Here is a 14,518-nt window from a genome sequence, read left to right as displayed (position 1 = left end):
CTATATGAGTTCAGGCAGTCCTGAGTGCTCCAAAATGCTTCACTAACTCAACTTGTTTAAGGTTCCTCGGTTTCATGGGGCACTCAGATACGCTGGTTTGAACACGGGGCACTCAGATACGCTGGTTTGAACACGGGGCACTCAGATACGCTGGTTTGAACACGGGGCACTCAGATACACTGGTTTGAACGCCTTCATGATAAACTCAGACACCAGTAACTCATTGGTGTCTGAGAAAAAGGATGAAAATGCACCCCCTTTAGTACAATTTAATCAAGACTTAGCCCGGATTTGAATTGTCTGATGCTTTCCCCCTATGTCTTCCATGACTTCTGCCTATTTTATGAATCCGAATCTTCCTTCCTAAATGCTGCCTTGTGAACCTGTCTGTTCTTGTCTGTGTGTCCGCATGCATCCCTCATAACAGGCTTTGCTCTCTTTTTATTGAATGTCACAGGAAGCATCATCGGGGAAGGAATGAGGCCTGCTTTACCGAAATCTCTAACTCTGACTGAGCCCACCTGATCCAGATAACAAGCCAACCAATGCTGCCAAGCAACATCCGTATGTTACATCCAGCGTTTATGGTGGCTATTCAGTTTTTAAGACCACTTTCAGCACATTTGCTGTTTGCAGCATTTGTTACCATAACATACAGACAAACATGAATTATTTGTGGGTTGGGGTCCTGGGAGAGCACATGGCTTAAGGCACAGATATGCATTAGCTTAGGTTGGAAAAACTGATTACATGGCAAATTCAAGGCAAGTCAGGTTGATTACTGTATTATCCTCTTAAAGGTAGGCTAAACGAACAGGAGGGGTACACAGTAGGGTAGCAGTCTTAAGACTTATGGGACCTCAAGGAGTATTATTAGGTCTGGTTGTGAGGTCCAGAGAAAGTTCCAGTCTCTTAGACTGCATTGTTGCTGCCTGGAGACATATTCATCTCCATTGCTCATCTGAGTAGTGGTTCATCTAGCACCACTCGCCCCTTCTAGGATGGTTAGAGACATTCCAAGCTCGTAGCAGGTACCTCTCTTGAAGCATACGCAGATGGCCAAATGTCCCTGGGGAGCAATATTGTCACGTCCTGAGAACCACCCTACACAGTAATCTTCAGCTGAAGAGCACAGTGACAACTTGTCTACAGAGAGCTGAGGGACTGGAATAGTCAGGAATGACATAGCCTGCATCACTCATGTGGCACCTTGGGTACAGTTCACACAAAAAAGGGGGGCTGGGGGAGTCAGAGTCCCTCCCGTCATGCTTGGGTCAATTGGTCTAGGTCATTCTGATTAGACAGACACTAGGAAGGGAGGACATGGAACAGTTGCTCAGATTCCATGGGGACCAGTGTAGGGGTCTTGCCCATGGGCTCTAATGCTCTCTAGAGATTTTTTTTTTATTTTCATTTTTGTCTTTCAAATTGTAGGAGAGGCAAAAAACACCCTTTTACTTAAGTTTGTGGCTGATGTCCCTATAACAAAAGACAGGTGAACAAGAGCAAAATATAGACTACATATACTACAGATTAGATAGAAGTCTTTGTAAGAAAAAATTTTCTAGTTATTTGTTTGTTTCATTTTTGTTTTGAGATAGGGATTTTTCTGTGTAGCCTTTGCTGTCCTCGAACTCACTCTGTAGACCAGGTTGGCCTTGAACATTTTTTTTTTTCTTCTAGTTTTGATGAAGGCTGAGGAGCAATGGAGAGACACAACAGGTGTGACCCAGTGGAGGTGAACGGAGTGGTATTAGGGAGGAGTGTGGGTATTGCGACAAACTGTGGAGGGAGAATTTCACCTCAGGGGCCAGCGTAAAAATCAGTCTAGGGCTGGAGAGATGGCTCAGAGGTTAAGAACACTGACTGCTCTTCCAGAGGTCCTGAGTCCAATTCCCAGCAACCACATGGTGGCTCAGAACCATCTATAATGTGATCTGATGCCCTCTTCTGGCCTGCAAGTGTACATGCAGGCAGAGCACTGTATATATATATATATATATATATATATATATATATATATATATATATATATATAATAAGTAAATAAATCTTTAAAAAAAATAAATCAGTCCAATCCTAAGTCTTCTCATTTTAATGAGAAAGCCCAAAAATTGATTTTCTTTTAAAATATTTTGATTTAACAGAAAAAAAGGACAGCACAGGCCTTGGTATATGGCTTAGCTGGCAGAGCGCTTGACTCTCCTGGCCTCTCTTCAACTCCAATGTGCGTACAATTCTAAGTGTAACACCAGAAATTTAGAAATGGATGCGGTAGCTGCTAGCAACCCTGTAAAGGTCAGAAGTGTAAAGGTTTGATTTCTTTTCTACCAGTGTCTCTGTTTTTCAACACTATTTTCTGTTGGAATTTTTGTTATGCAGCTAAGACATGATCACCACAGGGAAACTTTGTGGGGGGGGGGGCGGAAAGCAGGGTCAAATAGAAGAATCACCGTGAATCCCATGGTTTCAACGTAACTTGTGGTGGTTTGAGTGAGAATGACTCCTCTCTGTGCGCATCTATTCGGATGCTCGGTCCCCAGTTAGTGGAAGTGTTCAGGAAAGATTGGGAGGTGTGGCCTTGTTGGAGGAGAGACGTCACTGGGGTGGGGCTTTGAGGTCTCAAAAGTGCCTGCCTGCCTGCTGCTGCCTGCGGATCAGGATGTAAAGTTTTCAGCTATGTCTCCACCCTCATGCCCCTTTGCTTCCCACCGTGATGAGCATGGCCTAACCCTCTAAAACTGTAAGCCACCCTCCAACCAGATGCTTTCTTTTATAAGAGTTGCCATGGTCATGGTGTCTCTTCACAGCAATAGAACAGGTACTTCTATTACTAATATCTTCTCCAAACATGATCATGTTATAATGACTGTTGCTGGGTCCTCCGCCCTCCCCCCCCCCACACCCCTTCTCTTTCTTCTTCATCCTTTTTCTTTGGGGTTTTTAAGACAAGGCCTCATGAAGCCCTTAAACTCTACATCCCAACCCTGCACTCTTGATCCTCCTGCCTCGTTTTCCATCAATTCTCCTTGGAATTGGGCTATAGTTCGTTTTTAGACCTATGCCACCTTGTGACGCTTCCTTGGTCCTTGTAGGTTCAGTGTCACCTGTGGACTAGGGACACTGAGAAGATGTGTTCTGGTTCACAGTTATTTTTCAGAATCCCAGCGACCTAGGAGGAGTAACTGTCATTCCCTCCGCTGAGGAGTATAAAAAATGCTAAGAAGGTTTCAGTGAGGTGACTCGGTGCAACAGTTTATCAAAGGAAAAGACTTGAATAAGACCTTGGGTTTTCTGTTTGCTCATCTCAATGTAGTTGTTTTTTTGTTTTTGTTTTTGTTTTTATTGCTTGGCTTAATTATTTCAAATAGAAATCTACACGAAAGGCTTCTTTACTAAACATTGAACTGTTTTAGAGATAACTAGTACTTTTAAAAAGGCTTCAAATTCTTTTTTTTTTTTTTTTCATCTTTTGAGACACGGTCTTTCTGTATTAGCCTTGGCTGTCCTGGACTCACTTTGTAGACCAGGCTGGCCTCGAACTCACATCGATCCACCAGCCTCTGCCTCCCGAGTGCTGGGATTAAAGGCGTGCGCCACCATGCCCAGATAGGCTTCAAATTCTTATAGGTAGTTCTATTAATGAAGAGAACAGAACAGGAGGCAAGGGAGTGTTTGCAAACTTGCATGCATTTAAGTTTGCCAATGGCTATGGCTGTTGAACAAATACATGTACCGCAATTCTTAGAGACAGAACAGAGGGCATTCAACTCAAAGGCCTACAAAACACAGACACTTGGCAAAATGAGAGAAACGGATGGGCTCACCATTGGGAGTAGTGGACCATATACAGAGGGCACCTTCTACCTTCAAGGGCTGTCTTCCTCAGCTCTAGTGGGGGAAAAAAATCTACCTCACTCTTATCAAGTCCTCTCAGTGTGCTGAGAACCAAAGCCAGGATTTTAATGTAAAATGTTAATAAAAAAGTATACTAATAAATGCTTGCAAGTGAACTGTGCCTCAGGCTCCAGTCTAGCCTTGGTACATGTGAGATTTGCCTCTAGAGAGGTTTGGATCTAGGTGGTGGGGTTTTCTTTTCAACTGAAATATTCTTCAAGAGGAGCCGTGAAGTTGGCAGGACCCCCTTGAAGTTACAAACCACCCACCAACCTCGTTTCTGTAGTAGCCCTCTCCACCCTCCAAGTCTTCCACCATACCACAGTTCCCACACAGGCTGCCCTCTCTGAACTGCCCAGCACCTTTGAATGCTGTCCCTCAGGCCTAAGCAGTGTAATGTCCTGGACCACAGTAACTTAGCTGACCTACTGAAATCATAAGTGATCTGTCCCTTCAAGAAGCCAGGAAGTGATTTATTTTTTTTTTTAACCAACAACCATAGGCTATTACTTTTACCTGAATGTTTATGAACTGATTTCTTGTTTACTTCACACAAAACAAATGCTCCTCCATCAAATGGAAGATGGTACTCACTTATGCCAGATCCTGTTCGTATGAGAGTTCTTCTGAGCTTGTTGCCATGGGGGAAAAAAAATCCTTCTTTCCCCCAAGGATCTGAGTTCTCAAAGTTCAGGAGCCCAGTAACGTCATGATTTCTTCTTCCAGCTTGTAAAACCCATGCGAAAATGGCAAATCCCAAACATGAGTTATATATTAAAATGTGAAAAGAGTGTTGTGCTATACAAATACTTTCCTTTATGCGCATATACCGCTCGAAATGTATGTAACAGTCTACAAAGTACTTTTGGAAAACAAAATGTAAAAGAAAATCATGCTATTAGAAAGTTGACCACCAGAGGGAAGCATTGTCTACCTAAATCCGAATTGCAAGCAACCGCCAAGGTGGTAAGGCTATCCACCATTTGGTTTCAGACACGTGGGGAAAAAAAATCATCGGCATTATTTATGTTTAAATTTGCATTCTTTTCAATAAAACACTTAGGTCTCTAGGTTTGCCTAGCCATTAGGACAAGTCTACGTCTAATAATGGCGTTTATCTTCCTTCCACGCTATGTTTCTTTCTTCTCTCCAGCAAGCCTCTTTCATATTCTACACTTAATTTCTGCAGCTTTATTATTTGTTTTTAAGAATATGATCATAGTGGGCTGGAGAGATGGCTCAGTGGTTAAGAGCACTGACTGCTCTTCCAGAGGTCCTGAGTTCAACTCCCAGCAATCACATGATGGCTCTCAACCATCTATAATGTGATCTGATGTGCACTGTATACATAAAAAAAAAAAAAAAAAAAGAATATGATCATGCTCTTTTTTGATCCAGCCACATTAGTTGTAGCCAGCATTGGCTTTTGTAGTGCGTTATGAAGTTTTGAGGCCACCATCTAGCTTTCTTTAGTGTAGCATGTGTGTGCGTGCGTGTGTGCGTGTGTGTAGATGCCCAGTGCAGGTGTTAGGCATATGGAGGTCAATCTGGGGTGTTGTTTGACGGTTCCCCCCTTGGCATTCATTCATTCATTCATTGGAGACAAAGTCTCTCACTGCTGTGGCGTTCATCTATTAGGCTAGTGAGCTCCAGGGAGCCATTTGTCTCCCCCTCCCCAGTCCTGAGATTATAAGAAAGACCTCTACTTTTTTTTTTAACAAGGGCTTGGGGGTGGGGGGAAGTGGGGGGGGGGGGTTGGGGGTTGGGGGATGGAGTGGAACTCTGGTAAGCACTCTCCAGGCTGAGATGTCCCCCCAGGTGAAGTGCTTAGGCAGTCTAGTGCCTGGGGTCAAAGTGCATCCAGGAAGGCCCTGCAGAATACAGGTGGCTGTCTGCTGTGGGTAGGCAAGCATGGCAGGTGTTTACCTCACTTCCCCATTAGGGAACAGGAAGCCATAGAGGCACCCACTTCATATGGTTCATAATGGAATTATAAAGTGCCCGGTGCCTAGGAAGCACATAATATAAATATTGCAGAAAGTGTGTGTGTGTGTGTGTGTGTGTGTGTAAATTGAGAGAGGTAGACATTTAAAAATCTGGAGAACTTATATAAAAGTCCAGCTAATATAAGGGTCCCCACTGCCAGTTTCACCACTCACATTCCCTGTCCGGTCCCTAGGCCTGTTGTGGGCCCTCCTTCTGTCTTCCCACTTGCTCTCTTGCCCATCTGCAGCTGAGGACAATAGGGCCTGCATGGTAGCCAGCAAGCAACAGCAGCTGTGAGAAGAGACCAGCTGATGCACCCCTCCCCCCACCGCAACGTGCGGTAACGCCACTGAGATTACTCTCGGTCTTAAAGACTCGGTAGGACAAGAGTTTTATCTGGGCAACGTAAAGCCCTTAGCAGCACATTTTAATCTAATTTGTTTCTTTCATCAGATTTCATCTTTAGGAAGAAGTCTGCGAGGGCCATGTCCTATGTATGGGACATTTGGTTTCATTCATTCCTGGGTGGCAGGTTGTAAGGGGCAGGGCTGTTGAGCTGTAGAGGACAGCTGCAGCCCGACAGGAGAACAGGAAGCCACTGGGAGGACGGACCCATGGAGACACCCTTTCTTTTCATCTCTTTCCTCCCTCAGTCTTCCTATCCAGATGTGTGGAGGCTTTTAAAAAAAATTCATTTTCAACCTAAAAAAGAAATCGTGGTTTCTGGAAAAGGGTTCCAAAAATCATTTCCTCCTCACAGCAGGAATCTAGGGAGAAAGCCTTGAGCCTTAGGGAGCCAGGAGAGCATCAAAGCTCTCATGCACCTCCGGAGTTACCAAAGGAGGTTTAGACCGAGGGCTGCATGAGGCTGTGCTTGGAGGAAGCGTTCTCACGGTGGCAGCAGATGCTCAGAGGGTGGCGGCGCTGCCCTGTCACTGCCTATCTGCTCATTGAGAGGCGGAGCACATCGAAGGGCCTCTGCTAGGACACTTTGCAGACTATAAATCGGGGCTGGAGGAGATGCTTAATTAAATCACTTCTGAGGTCACAGGAAGGAAAAAAACCCCTTCTCCCTCCCAGCCTTGACCTGGTTCACGTAGTACGGCACCCGGAAAACCTCGAAGTGTGTTAGTAGGAGAAAATGCAAACATGCTCAGAGGAACTGGTTCCCAGGCGCCCAGGATAAGCAGAGAAATCCCATCTAGACTGCAGACAAGGAAGGATTCTGACTTTCTCATTTAATTCCATGCACGAAACCCAGAAGAAGACAGTCAGAGAGGCCAAATCGTTGTGTTAGATTATAACGCTTAGGGTTTAGGGCAGGCTTTCTTAAAATACCTTATTTCTAAAGACTCTTGCTATTTGAAGGGTCTTGGGGAGGTTCAAGGGGGCCCTTCACCAGAACTGGTGTGCAGAGGGCAAATCATTCACTGGTGGCCCCAAGTTCCTGAATGAGGCCACCAGTTAGGGTCTAGGGTCTTAGACAGGGTACCAATCAAAGAGGATGTCATAAAAGAAAACATGGGTACTGAAGATGAAGGAAGCAGGCCATCCAGCCGACCTGGCCTCTGGTTTCTCATCCTGCTGTGCAGGAAGGATTGGCACATGCCAGCGGGTCTGTCCTTGACTTCTCTCCAAGGCTCAGGAGTTTGGGAGGTCATTATGCACACCCCGTCTGTCTGTCAACTGCCATTTCAGGTCACCCTTCTCTCTCCAGCCCTCTCCAATAAAGATAGGATCAGGTGACAAGAAGAAAGCTAGCAGGCCATCAATGTAACAACATAGTCCCTGGAGGTGTGATCTTGGCTATGTTTTGGGACAAGCAAACTGAGAAGTGGCTTTAGCTCACCGCAGCTGGTCTCCACACACCTTGGGACTGTTGGAATGACTGTATGGCCCAGTTTAGGGCACATGGTCCCATGGGTGTCACTAGGTGAAACAAAGGTGTCCAGGCCTCCTAATCATCACCCACCTCTCATGTCTGTAATATATGCAACACTTACTTTTCATTCATAATTTTCTGTGGCTCTATATCCTACAGTGCACCAACACCCTTAGTCCTTCAAATGTTGTTGTTAGCTACATCTATTCTTAACTTAAACAAGTTACAGTGTGTAGGTGTGTGTGGGTGTTGTTGTTGTTGAGCATTGGGGAAGGCATTTCTTCACTCTCTTCCCTTTCTGGAACTTTCTGGATCTTCACTGTTCTCCTATCTCCTTCCCTTTACTGCCTGAAGGACTAGGCAGTCAAAAAATTACCTCTCTCTGATAGGAAGGTAGGGCAGGGCAGAGAGAAGCTTCAAGATTAGTATAGGAAGAAAGGGGGGGGGGAGAGGAGGCAGAGGATGAGAGAGAGGTGAGGTGAGAGAGGGGACAGAGAGGAAGGAGAGGAGGGGGTTAAGTAGGGAAGGGGAGAGGGGGAGAGATAGGGAGGCAGGGAAGGAGGAAGGAAGGAAGGGAAGGAGGGAGAGAGAGAGAGAGAGAGAGAGAGAGAGAGAGAGAGAGAGAGGAGAAACCCTCCCCCATCAATGCTGACACATTAACTGGGCATGCGCAGACACATTGTGCATGCAGTACAAATGTCCCAGTCTTCTGAGACACCCAGTACAGGCGTCACTGAGCTCCCACTTTACTCCAGCTTTGGCCCACTTCCATTCCCTGAAGTTCTTTTCGCCTTTAATAAACTATCTTGGTTTCCATCTCCACCCATGTGTCGCTGGTCCAAGTCCTTTATCCAGGACACAGGAACCTTGGAAGTCCCAGCAGGTGATGGCCCGACTCTAGTATCCTAATAGCATCCCCAAAGCCTTTATTTCTCTCATGTCTCTCTAAGGAACAGCAAAGACAGGAGCAGATTAGGGATTAGGAGTGGAGCCAGCGGAATGGTTGAAAGGTGTGTTCTAGGTGGCCTGAGGGGCAGGGCTAGGGGGCGGGGCTTCACAACCCACTGAAGTGGAGCTGACTAGGCTTTTGACTTGGCAGTCTGTTGTCCACCTGGCTAAGTCTTAGTCATCTCAGCAGCAAAAGTCAGATATCAGACTTGTCACGCACTGTGGGGCACTCCAAGCTCATGAAGTTACAGCAGTCCACAATTTGAGAATCCAGGAGCTCGCTTTTAAAGTTAATTTATGTAAACAACGCAATGAGCAGCATTCTTCCTGTGATCCATATACTTATACCCCATTACCAATGCCATTATATATGAATAACTTATTAGATTAAAAAAAGAGCAGCAAAGGGTAGTGTGATAAAGCATGCAATGATTTCCCCCTCCTCATTCTGGTAAGCAAGTCATTTGTTTATTTCTTTAGTACTCAGGGTTGCCACTAAGGCTGGGTCGGAGAAACCAGTAAATATTTTTAATGTGACAGAAAAATCAAAGCATTCTGTTCATCACGCACTGTTGTTACTCCCAGGGCTTATTTCCTTTCTTCAAAAAAAAAAATTATTAGCTGAAACATTTTAGACTTTTTAGAGTATAAGAATCCTGTGTGATCCTGAGAAAGGTGAGTGGCCAGGTGGCGCCATCTACACCTGATGGGCCACATATTTGTATGCCATTAGACAGTGCAGGGAGCTCATGTGTTATATATTTTAAAAACACTTATTTTTATCCTGATATTATCATATATATGATATATATGATTATATGTACACCACACACACACACACACACACACACACACACACACACACACATTAGGTTAATAATGTAGAGGACTTCAAAACTTTGCCATGATACTCACACACTTTCTTTAACAATTTTAAATTACATTTATTTGTGTATTCTCTCTCTCTCTCTCTCTCTCTCTCTCTCTCTCTCTCTCTTTCTCTTCTCTCTCTCTCTCTCTCTCTCTCTCTCTCTGTGTGTGTGTGTGTGTGTTAGGTCAGAGGATTACTTGAGGGAGCAATTTCTCCTTTCCTTCTACTGTTGGCTTCTGGGATTGAACTCAGGCAGTTAGGCTTGGCAGCAAGCATCTTAACCTTTTGAGCCACCTCACTGGCCCCCATACACAGTTTTAGCAGCTATTTTTTTTAACTTTGCACATCTAGATTAACCCACTAGAAAGTTTATTCTCTTCTTCTGAACATATTAAGTAAAGGAAGTGTGTGTGTGTGTGCGCGCGCGCACACACACACACACACACACACACACTCAAACACCACATCTGCCATCCTTATGGAAACCTAATAAAAGTAATGGCAAAGAGAGGCAGGGCTTATTCAATTTGGTTTAGACCTGGGCAACGTTAATTTCCTTGTCTCAAGACAGCCCATATCTTAGAAGGATTTGATAAAACTCAGCAAAGGCAGACATAAGGCCTGCGAGGGTCACTTAGCAAATGCTACTGGTAGAGGGAGAGTTAAATTTAAAAAGAAGGAAAGAAAGAAATGCAATCCTAGCTCATGTTATCCATTAGCTGGGTATATTATTGACCAAACTTATAGTCAGATAATGCAAACAATAACAAAGTTATTGATTTAGGAGATGTCAGGCAAATAGGTACTTATCATGATGCTGCTGATAAGCCCAGGGTCGCCCGCTGCAGCAGCGACAGAGGATATTGATTTTGCAGTTGGTCATCTGTGGCTTCTGGCGGACATGCGATCTGTAGGCTGATTCGATATGCGGAGGCAGAAGTGAGCTTGGGGGAGGAGGGAGAAAGAGGACAGTGCCATAATCACCTTGTACAATGCCACCAAACTTTGACGACATTAAGAAGAGCGTTGGCATTGTAACTAGGCTGCAGGATGCTCCAAAGGGCTGCAGCTTCCTCGGGATACATCTCTTTCCCCAATGCCTGGATGCTTTGCATTAAGAGCCGGTCCTGAGGCAGCTGGTACTGCACTTTGGAACTGACCAGTAGGGGTCCAAAAGACAGATGAGACCTACAGACCCTCCCCACTAAAAACCAAATGTATCAGCCCTCCACAGCACATCTGCTCCCAAACCTGGGCTTTCCAGTTGGCAGGGAAATCTGGCCAGACGTGTTATTATTGCTTCTCTCAGCATGTCATCAGCCTGAGGCATTCATGGTTGATTGTCTAAATTTTAGATGTGAACCAGCAAAAACGCCGTCTCTCTTAGCACTTTTAGTATTAGCCAATTACATGCCTCTGAAGAAGATATAATAATATTCATTATTTTTTGGATAGCTTTGCAAGAAAAAGATGCTCCATGTCTGCCAAAGGGACCCAGGGATTGTTTGACATTCAACAGAGAGAGAGGGAGGGAGGGAGGGAGGGAGGGAGGGAGGGAGAGAGAGAGAGAGAGAGAGAGAGAGAGAGAGAGAGAGAGAGAGAGAGAGAGAGAGAAGGTAAGCTGGCGTAGGGGTGTAGAGTGGAGGATGGGAGGAAGGAGAGAAGCACTTGTTTTCTTGCTTCCCCATCGATAGCCTTGGCGATCATTTCTGCTCTCATCTATGAGGGAACATCATGGATGCTCCCCCTCTTGCGAAATAGTATTGAAAGATTTATGGTATTTACATGGGGCTGCACTCCAGGAAGGAAGGAAGATTCATTCATTTATTCATTCATTCATTCATTCATTCATTCATTCATTCATTTACGCTTATCTTCATAAGGACAGGCACAAGCCGGGCATGGTGCATAAAGCAGGTGCATCCGGAAGCCAGAAGCATCCTCCCACATTGGTTTCTACCTGAGAAGGCTAGAGTAGGGTGGAGTGAGCGGCACACACACATGTGGAAGCACTTATTGCCCTATTTTTTTTTTTTTAGAGATTTAGGTTGTTTTCTTTTTCTTTTTTTGCTCTTGTCACTAAGGAGTGACTTTTGGAGTCTTTTGGAGTCTTTTGGAGACTGTGTGTTCTTGAGTGGGAAGCCCGTGGTTGGTCCAGAAGGCATCACATTTAGAATCCAGGTGTCCATAAATTACAGATGTTGTTTTTGAAAGTTCTTTTTTTTTTTTTAAGTTATCTTTCAGAACTTATTTTTCAGTCCCCTCAGTTCTATGGGGGTGATTGAATTTGCCTTTTAGATACAGTCAAACATCATCTGGCCTCACATCTGGTGAGCATGGTAGAGCGGATTCACCGCCACCACCGTTTTGTTGTTTTTGGTAAAAATGTGTGACTGTAAAATAGCCCAAGTAGGCTTTATTTTTGAACTAGGAGAATAAGCCTTGCACAAGCCCTCTGACAGTAGCCACATATTCTAAGGCGTTTTGGAGAATGGAAGGGTCTTGGCTATAGGGAAGGAGGAGAGAGAGCAGGCAGTCAGAGTGTGGGGCTCTGTCCTGGCCTCCGGGGCATCCTGGCTGGGCTGTGCTCACTCAGCTCTTTGGCTCACTGTAAGCCTGGCACTGTCCATCTGTATGAGAAAGCGAATTCGTTCTCTACCCGGTGGTGGTGAATTCTTTTTCCGATGTGTTTTCAACATGAAATAGCTAAAGGTAGACCACAAGGTACAGTGCCCGGCATGAGAGTTATTACTGTTAACCCCATAGGAAGTTTCTCGAAAAGCATCGTTCAAAGGGAACTGTGTATCTTCAGAACTATGACCCCAAGCGTGGTTACAGCGTACCAACGCATGCTTTGGCGAGGGTCTGCTTTGCGGCAGCGGCCCTGCTTTCCGGCTCGCTGTTCTCTGCACTCTACACTACACCCTTGCGGTTGAGTTGCGCAGACCTTGCTTCTCTGGCTTCTAAATAGATCCAGGCTACTATGGTAGGACAGGTGGTTAGAAGGGTCTCACGGAACTCACCCCTCCTTGTTTCTGTCTCTCTCCTTACCCACCCTGGCCCTGCCGTGTGTGTGTGTGTGTGTGTGTGTGTGTGTGTGTGTGTGTGTGTGTGTGTGTGTGTGTGTGTGCGTGTGCGCCAGAGGTCAATGCTGGATGCCCTCTATCATGCTCCACTTTATTTTTATTTATTTATTTGGATTTTTGAGACAGGGTTTCTGTGTGTGGTTTTGGCTGTCCTGGACTCCTTTGGTAGACCAGGCTATGCTGCCTGCCTCTGCCTCCCAAGTGCAGGGATTAAAGGTGTGTGCCACCACGCCTCGCTCTACTTTAGTTTTTTAAGATATGGTCTCTTACTGGACCCGGAGCTCATCCATTTAGCTGGACTTGATTGACCCCAGGGTCTTCCTGTGCCTACCTCCCCAGCTTGGAACTACACATGCGCCCTTATGTCTGCCTTTCTGTGTGGATGCTGGGGGTTGAAGTCTCCGTGCTTGAAACTTTATCTAGTAAGCCATCTTTTCCGTCCCCACCCTATTTGTTTTGACTAAAGGGTGCAGTTTTTTTTTCCCTTGGGGACCACAGCTCTCAAGCGTAGAGACTGGCAGCCTCGTGGAAGTGGAAGTGAGAGCAGGCTTCCGGAGTGCACGAGTGATGCCGGAAGTCTCTTTTCTGGGCAAGTTGTCTCCATTTGCGCTTTCCTTTGCTTCCTGCGGTGTTCTGGCGCATCTTCGCGGTAAGTGCGTATGCTGTCAGAGCAGCACTCAGGGTAAACAACGCTGCCCAGTGAGCCACACAAACGGAACCCGTGTCAGCCAGTGCCGGCGAAATGGATCTGTAACTGGCTTTTCGTCCCTCGCTTTGAGATGATCTAATTCAATTTCTATGATTTATGGCTTGAGAGAGTAGTCTTTCTGACCTCCTCCCCAGCGTTCTGCTTGTTTATCACTCCCTAATATCAGGTTATTCAAAGGAAATTCATTTCTGAAGCCCACTGCCATCATCTACTGATAATTACATTATTTGTTTGGGACCCAGTTTGAGTCTCTGGTGTAAAGATGAAGTTTTTTTTTGTTTTTTGTTTTTTTGTTTTTTTTAGGAAAATTAGATTATCAAAAATTAGTTGTTGGAAAGTATGTGGGTTCTGCTGGAAGAACTGACGAGTGTCATCGTGAAGGTAAACTGCTTGCTCATTTGAAGATGAATCTAGGGTTCAAATGGCCAGTGTAGGGGGACACTGGCCAGCTTCAAACCCTTCACCAGACTGGCACACCATCCCAGCTATGGGAGTTGTTGAAGTTATTTTTATAAAACTATGTTTGTTTCTCTTAGCTTCTTTCTTTCTTTCTTTTTTGTTTCGTTTTTCGAGACAAGGTTTCTTTGTGTAGCCTTGGCCATCCTAGACTCACTTTGTAGACGAGGCTGGCCTCGAACTCACAGAGATCCGCCTGCCTCTGTCTCCTGAGTACTGGGATTAAAGGTGTGAGCCACCACACCCGGCTCTTAGCTTATTTCTTAACCTGGCTATCACACAAACAGTTGAGACCCTTTTATATTTTTTCCTTTTTATGAAATTTTATTTGTTTTTATTTTAGGTGCATTGGTGTTTTGGTTGCATGTATGTCTGTGTGAGGGTGTCAGATTCCCTGGAGCAGGAGGTACAGACAGTTATGAGCTGTCATGTGGGTGCTGGGAACTGAACCGGGGTTCTCTGGAAGAGCCGTCAGTGCTCTCAACCATTGGGCCATCTCTCCAGCCCTGAGACTCTTTTATAATACAAGGCTTCACAACACAATCTTGAGCAGTTTACGTCTGTTCTTTAACCCTTTTTGCGATTTTTGTCTTAAGCCCAGCAAACATCCTAGTGATACTTGCAACTCGGCTTCGGCTCCTTTCCCCCCGCGCCCCCTCCGCCCCTCCATCTTCCTTGGACCT

The sequence above is a fragment of the Acomys russatus genome, chromosome 12 (genome assembly GCF_903995435.1).
Source record: "Acomys russatus chromosome 12, mAcoRus1.1, whole genome shotgun sequence".
NCBI lineage: Eukaryota > Metazoa > Chordata > Mammalia > Rodentia > Muridae > Acomys > Acomys russatus.
This window is presented reverse-complemented; position numbering follows the sequence as displayed.